Source organism: Tachypleus tridentatus, chromosome 8, assembly GCF_004210375.1.
Source record: "Tachypleus tridentatus isolate NWPU-2018 chromosome 8, ASM421037v1, whole genome shotgun sequence".
NCBI lineage: Eukaryota > Metazoa > Arthropoda > Merostomata > Xiphosura > Limulidae > Tachypleus > Tachypleus tridentatus.
Genome location: NC_134832.1, coordinates 149579229 through 149587698, shown reverse-complemented (window position 1 = coordinate 149587698; position 8470 = coordinate 149579229).

Below are 8470 nucleotides of genomic sequence, written 5' to 3'. Positions count from 1 at the left end.
TTTGCCATTTCCTCACCAGTATGGCTTTTTAGTTCCAGAAAGGTTAAAAAGCATTCAATAGGCTACCCATCTTTTAAGTATTGAAGTACAACACTTAACTGGTCTATATGTGATGGATCTGGCGTAGAGTCAACTGACAAGCTAAAATAACCAGAAGAATTGACTTCATCAACAATGAACGCGTAAACCTTTTGAACCATTGGTTCAATGAGTTCTTCACAGGTGGTTTTGGACAAGTAAGAAGGATTTCCTTTTCTAGAATTTCCATATTTCGAAATGTGCTCTGCTAAAAATGGTTCGTACAAACTGACTTATGAGCTCAAACAGCTCAAAATTCCCATTATGCAGTGAACCAAATTTTTCATCTATACCTCGAAAAGCCAGACCATGTTCAGCTATCATACAAATAACAGATATTACACATTCTAATACATGTTCCCAATAATTTCACTCTTTTTTAATTTGTTTTTCCCACTCTTGTCGCAAGCCTAAACCTTATCTGCGAGTTAAGTATGTTAGCACAGAGTCTCGGTGAGGAGTATTTCTTTCATGATGATTAATTAAAATAGTATTTCGCCAGTCACTGAACCCTTCTCTTTCAACAAAACGTGAAGAAAATTTAAGAGCAAAAAGTTTACAAACAAAGCAGTAACCCTGTTGATGGTGAATACAATAACCACTCTCTCTTATATTGCTCACCATTGGCTTTTAGCCCAATGAAAAGTTTTTGCGAACAGTATCTCGTTGGTTTGCCACTATTAAAAGTCTGGTAAGATTTGCTAAATGGCTCACTGTGGTGTTGACAATCAGCGGGTCCACAAACAATTCAATAAGCCACATCATCAGCAGAGAAATCAAGCCATAACCCTGGATCTCTTGCTTCAGTTTCTTCAACTTTTGTAGACTGAAGCATTTTACCATAGTCCAGTAGATTTTCATTTTCAGCAATTATTTCAACTTCCGACTGTCTTGTAGAGCTACTTGCATCAATATTAACACTAGAGATATCAGGAGAATTTACAGGCAAAGTGAGATCATTTGTGAGACTTGTGCCAGTTGAGCCAACCTGTGACGCCTCAACATCATCATGATGTTCTGGCCTTGAAGTGGACAAAGTGGTACTTGTATGTGTGTTGCTTGGTTCAACTTCAATCTTGTCAGAGTCAGATGCTTTATAAGTGACTTCTGATGGTGGAGATGAGTTTTTACTTGGAAGATCATGTTGTGTAAGTTCAGTGAAAAAATGAGTCAACTTTCCAGTCTTGGTCACTAAGTCCAAAGCCTTTTGTTGGTTTTTTTTGCCAGTTTTCTCTTTTGTGCACCACTTAACTGAATACGTTTCATCTTGCAGTCTGAAAAATACAGAAACAAACTTAAAAATAAAACACAAAAGAATATGGATCATATAATGATTAGAAAAACATTGAAATTCATAAAGAAAAACGTCATTAAGAGAGTCAAACATACTAAACTCTAGGTCTACATTTAGACAAAGATTGTCAGAAAGTTATCCTTGGACCTAGGTCCATCAGCACATACACATGAATTCATAAATACCTTTATTGACTTGCTGCATCCTGATTCATTGAAAACCGTTCAAGACCAGTTTTGAATCGATTCAAGACTGGCTTCAATCCATTTTAGGATAATTAGTTTTCAATCATTGCAAAAGTTTCATTAAGGTTGTTACCATGGTAACTGTATGCAAGAAGCAATGTCAATGGTATTATGCAAATCTATTGTGAGCCAAAAAGTATTCCAAAACAATTTGTGATCAAATCACATACTGTAGTAGCCCACATACACAGTAATCATTCTGTATTAGTACACATACATAACATATAATCAATTGTAAACAGTACTGCACATTGAACTACTGAATACTGGGTTAGGCCTAATCTAGAGTACCTTAATCCTACTTAAATATCTGAAGGATTAGTTGTAACCTCAACTTTGAACTCCGTTTTGACCCAGGGACTTTAGAAGAGCCAACAAACAATACATCAGCAAAATAGGTATATGTCTGATACTTTATCTGCACGCCTGGATGCGAAGACAAATTCATTATTCCAGGCTACAGTATCATTTCCAGTGTACTTGCACTAAATAATTACAGGATTTAGGCCTAACATTATTGTCACTCGGTTCTCAGATAACAAGACTAACCTAAGGCCTAATACTAATACATTGCAACTGAATCGACTAACGTAAACCTAGTACTCAATATTAACCTTGCTCACGTGAACTTGTTCAATTCATGCACGTTTTCAGATAATCCTAAATTGATTTTATTGATTTGTCGGTTCTTTACAGTATCTTTGTATGACCACGGTGCCACAGTACTGTACTACTACTAATAGTATAGTGTATACATAACAACGTTAAAAATCATGTTGTCATACATGTAAAAGTCTTACGCAATTTGACCTAAAAGGTCGAATTATCGCCTTTAGACTGCTCCGATCAGTCAACTGTTTTCCCAGCCTTTCAGAAATGTAATAGAACACATACTGATCTGAATTTATAGTCGCAAAACAGTTGAATTACACATAAAAGTTTGTCGTCGTAGTCTCCGTCTTTCTGTCTCGGATTGTTCTTTCGTCTCATAAAAACATATCACCAGAGGGCCGGGCCGGCTCTTTGATATTATGACGTCAGGATAAGATCAAGGAAGAAGTAAGGAGAATATAATTGTAACCTCCATTCATGGGTCTAAAAATGTCATATTTTACAAAATTTTAGTGGCTATGTATGAATGGAGATAAAAAACAAGGGTGTCCGGTCTTAAATCACATTTACGACCAGGCATCCTTGTATTTATCCCTTAAGTAAATCTCAGCTTCAGATCTGTTTGTTTTATTACATAATCACAAGGGAATATACACATGCCTAAATACTCATATAAGTTACATGTAATCTATGAACGGTGGCATTACTACAGTGGAATTCCTGTCTAAATTTTTCTTGGTATGAAAAATTTCAAAACATGTACTCGCACACAAAGGAGGTTTTTTTTTACAGCAAGTTGTTTGAAGCCAAAAAAAATTACGGCTCAGAAAAGCTTCAATGAAGAACACACTTAAACAAATATTACAAAACACAATGAATAATGCAATATTAACGCAAATAGAACTAAAACAAACGAGATAATAACCCAAATATAACGTACGAAAACAGAAGCAGAGAAAAACATAAAACTAGCCACGTCTCTGTATACATCTGTCACCATTTCGTTTGACTTATGTTTTTGTGGTATTATATTCTTATTTTTCTGTAGATGTGATTGAATAAGGCTGTAAAAGGTAAAACAAAACAATTTCACTGCCTATAATTTCTTGTTAACAGCCACAACTGAAGGAGTGAATGGGAAAAAACATTTCATCTTCAAGATCAGACATCATAACATACGATCATCTTTTACCTGAAGTTTTATCAACATTTTGTACTGTTCTTTACAGTAATATTTCGTAAATCAATGACTTTTTACTTCAGATACACAGTTTAGTAGTTTCTCAAAACATTAGTCGCTCCTCGAGCTAAAGGAAACTTTTTTTTAACAATGCAGAGTGAAGTCGAACACGGCAGATAAAAACAATTACAAAAAAATCGACTAAAGTTGAGTGTGGCAGTGAAGAAGTCAAGGACACGATAGCTAGGGGAAACACTCCTTGGTGCCTCCCTTCCCTTGGTGCCCCCTTCCCCTGGTGCCCCCCTTCCCTTGGTGTCCTAAGCACGTGCTTATTTTGATTAATGATTATTCTAGAACTGCCTTTGTAAGTTCTTGTTTTAACGTGTAGTAAACTGAAATTAATATAACAACAAAACTGTGGTATTTTCGTATCATTTCATTGAAGTAGCCCCCCCCTGCTAGTGCAGCGGTAAGTCTACGGATTTACAACGCTAAAATCAGGGGTTCGATTCCCTTCTGTGGGCTCAGCAGATAGCCCGATGTGGCTTTGCTATAAGAAAACACACACAAAAACACACTCATTCAACCAAATTAAACTACAAATTTTCTAAGTGTTCATTTCGAACATTGAATAGACGTTTTATCCTCAAATTCTAGTTTTTAATTCCTATATTTTAGAGGAAACAAGTTAAATATCTTATAAAGTAACATTTATTAATTAGTTATTGTTGAGTTATAAATAGTGTCTCACTTTGTTTATTTTTATTTATATTAATATGATCCATGGAAGTGTATTAGTTTGCTACAATAATACAGTAAATTCGTATTTAACGAATATCAAAAACAAATAATTGTATAACATTTATCACAACTGAAGAGTGGATACGTTTATATTCAATATAGGTTTTCCGCAGTCAGCAAAATCTAGTTATCTTTATAAATAGCAAGTTCTCCGTTAGATGGCGACAACACTACAAAGACGCGGGATAAAAATTTTTTTGTTGTTTTTGAATTTCGCACAAATCTACTCAAGGGCTATCTGTGCTAGCCGTCCCTAATTTAGCAGTATAAGACTAGAGGGAAGGCAGCTAGTCATCACCACCAACCGCCAACTCTTGGGCTACTACTTTACCAACGAATAGTGGGATTGACCGTCACGTTATAAGGTCCCCACGGCTGAAAGGGCGAGCACGTTTGGCGCGATGGGGATGCGAACCCGCGACCTTCAGATTAAGAGTCGCACGCCTTAACACGCTCGGCCATGCCGGGCCCGCGGGATAAATAAAAAGTATTTTATTGTTTGTTTGTTTTAAATTTTGCGTAAAGCTACACGAGGACTATCTGCGCTAGGCGTTCGTAATTTAGCAGTGTAAGACTAGCGAAAAGGCAGTTAGTCATCACCACCCACCACCAACTCTTGGGCTACTCTTTTCCAACGAAGAGAGGGATTGACCGTAACATTATAACGTCCTCGCACTGCTTAAAGGGTGAGCATGTTTAAGGTGACGGGAATTCGAGCCCGTGATCCTCAGATTTCGAGTCGAGTGCCTTAACCACTTGGCCATGCCGGGTCACCCATTTTATACAACTGGTTTCTCTTTCGTTGATTAATTATAAAATTTTCATCAACAATTTAAATATTACAATTTTAACATTTAAAGTTTTTAGTTATTAATTTTTACAATGCTACGATATCCTTTTATGTAAAAAATAACACATGAAGTGTACTTAGCGCACAGGAAAGCCACATCCCTGTAATGATACCTACTGTTCAGAGCATTGAAACCTAATCCTGAAACCTTTAAAACTCTTAATTGAAATTAAAAAAGACAGTAATTCTCATTTAGTTTTCATGTCCATTCCTACGACACTGAAAGTTCCTCATGCAGTAAATATATGCGTAATATATATTTCTTTATCTTATTATTATATAACAGGCTGGGCGTTTCCTGATATCAAGCGTGCTGGACTGTAGATTTGAGGGTTCATGGTTCATTTTCCGTTACTGAAAAATGATGATAGTTTCATTCCTCCACTTAAGCAACATAAAGGTGACAAAATCTATTCAGACATTAGCAAACCATCAGGTGGTGTATGCTGTTGACCAGCTGTTGCCATATAGTTTATCAGTCGGAAAAAAGGGACAGCTAGCACAAACAGAATATCCAATACCAAACAGTTAATATATGAAGTTGACTTAATGTCTCTATTATACATGATTTTGATTCATACGCTCATGCACCATGTGCATCTGATAAAAAAACGTGTTTTTTTTTACTTGTGTTAGGCCTATAATTGGGTCGGTTAGTGAACCTAACCTTGCTGTAACTCCTATTTTTGTCAATGGGCTTTGATTACCTTAGTGTTATTCTATTCATTTCAACCAATAGCTGTATTACCCTTTGGTCACGTCATCTAGTCAGTCAATGCATGCAATACTTTCTGACCAACCAGTGGATGCATTACCCCCTAGCCAACCAAGAGACGCATTACTCTCGGGAAAATCAATGGATGCATTACTCCCTGGCCAATTAGTGGATACATTACATTTTGGCTTACAATAAAAGTCACATTCGTTGTTGGGATATACAAACAATGAAGTAACGTATTAATATAATCTCATTGAATATTTTTGATACTTACAGAAAGAAATAAAAATTAAACAAAAAGATTCTAGATTTTATTGAGTTATAATACCAGGATTTCAGTTACATCATTCTCAGTATTGCCAGTTGTAGTTTCCTTTGTTCTGACGTACATTACGCCTTCAGTTTTCACAAACTTCTCTCTTAACAGTTCTGAACTATTTATTATAGTTAGAATTCTGTTTGTTCTGATGCACACTACGTTAATGGGATCGTTTACAAACATAAAGGTTAATTTGTTTTGGCGTTGACTACATCTTCAGAGTTCAATGACAACGTTTGCAACGCGATGTCTTTTTCAGACCCCATGTGTTTCTACGATGAAAGAGGAAAAGCCAGTAATTAGTTTTCAGGGCCTTATAACTTTGTGCCGGGTGTGGTCTAGTTGTTAACTGGCCTGATCGATAGCTGATCTTGTACCGTTAAACAAGATCCGCATTACACACTGTGGATGGACAATAACCTTTTGTTTGTTTGTTGAAGTTCACGCAAAGTTATTCGAGGGCAATCTGCACTAGCCGTCTATCTTTAATTTTAAAGTGATAGTCTAGAAAAAAATGACGGCTACTCAATACAACCTTCCATCGATTCTTGAACTGGTCCTTTATTAACGAATAGTGGAATTGACTCTTACGTTATAAGGCCCCATCGAACCTGAAAGGACAAGTATGTTCAGTAAAAGGATTCGAACCCGTGGTGAACCTCAGAGTCGAGTAATCTAACCATTAAAGCAGTATTATTACAGTGGTAGTTAATCTCCTAATTTGGGTCAAAGCAGTGGGTGCTACTGATCGGGCTGCCTTCTTTATCATCAGCAGTTCAAAGTTAGGGTCGGTGATAACCCTTGAGGCTCTTTGAACATATCGTATTATTCAGGAAGGAAATACAAAATATCACACAAAATGAAAACTTGTTCTCGCTTCTCACTCGAAAACAAACCTGTTGTAGAAGTTGCTATTCACGACTTGACTGTTTAATTTTGAAATTTAGGATTCAGTCGTAAGGACAAGGCAAACTAATCAGTTGGACAATGAAGTTTTCGATGCTGTTTTAATTAATCTACAACAATTAGTTTTTAATTTATTAATTTTTTTTAATAATACCTATCAAGTATTCAATAAATTTACTATGATTTTTTTCATATAGGCCCAGCAGTGGTACAACAGTATGTCTGCGGACTTACAATACTAGAAACCTGGTTTTGATACTCGTAGTGGGCTAAGCACAAATAGCTCTTTGTACACCTTTGTACTTAACTTCAAATAAACAAAATATTTCACTTCGTTTTAAAGTTTAAAGAATAGTTGGCTTATGTTTCAATAGATTGCAATATTATATAATTGCTTTGTAAGTATGATGGTGATGGGTAATTATATATTGTTTTAAATTTTTATAGAAACTATGATTATAATTTTCTTATTATAAGTCTTTTCCACGTCAACACGGTGACATAACAGTTTACATAAATATTTACGATAACAACCTGAAGTAGTAATTTATAGGTTCTAATATTTTATTTATCAATAGCCAGTTCAAGCAAGTATTATTTCTATATTATATTTATTTCAATACATTTGTATCAACATTACGTGAGTTATTTTCAAACTGGAGCACTCAGGAATATACTTTATCTTCTGGGCTCTTTTAAGCAAAGCTACACAACATTACGATGTACTTGCAACAAATTTGAAAAATCTTTCGGTGGGTTAATTTTAAAACAATGTCGCATTGAGTTATCTGTTGTGTGGACCACGATGAATCAAACCCCAGACTTTAGTGTTGTAAGACAGCTGTCCCACCATAGGAACAGCCTCAGCAAGAAGATAATCTATCTTTTACGTAACCACTGACATTTTTTTTCACTGCGTTATTTGACCATTTCTCTGTTAACAGCGACAAAACGGGCCCGGCATGGCCTAGCGCGTAAGGCGTGCGACTCGTAATCCGAGGGTCGCGGGTTCGCGCCCGCGTCGCGCTAAACATGCTCGCCCTCCCAGCCGTGGGGGTGTATAATGTGACGGTCAATCCCACTATTTGTTGGTAAAAGAGTAGCCCAAGAGTTGGCGGTGGGTGGTGATGACTAGTTTCCTTCCCTCTAGTCTTACACTGTTAAATTAGGGACGGCTAGCACAGATAGCCCTCGAGTAGCTTTGTGCGAAATTCCCAAACAAACAAACAAACAAAGCGACAAAACGTTAGGGAAAGTCTATTGTTAATACTGCCCCCTACAGGAAGACAAGTGAGTTACCCGTAGTGCTGTTTAATTATGTCGGGCCTGACAGGTGCACCACAATTCTGACATTTGCGCCGCTACAATCGAAGAACATTATCAATATAATTTGGGGGGCTTTCAACGTGCAGTATGCAAAATTTCTAATAAAATAGCCACTTAGTCAGTACCCTAACACGTCACGTG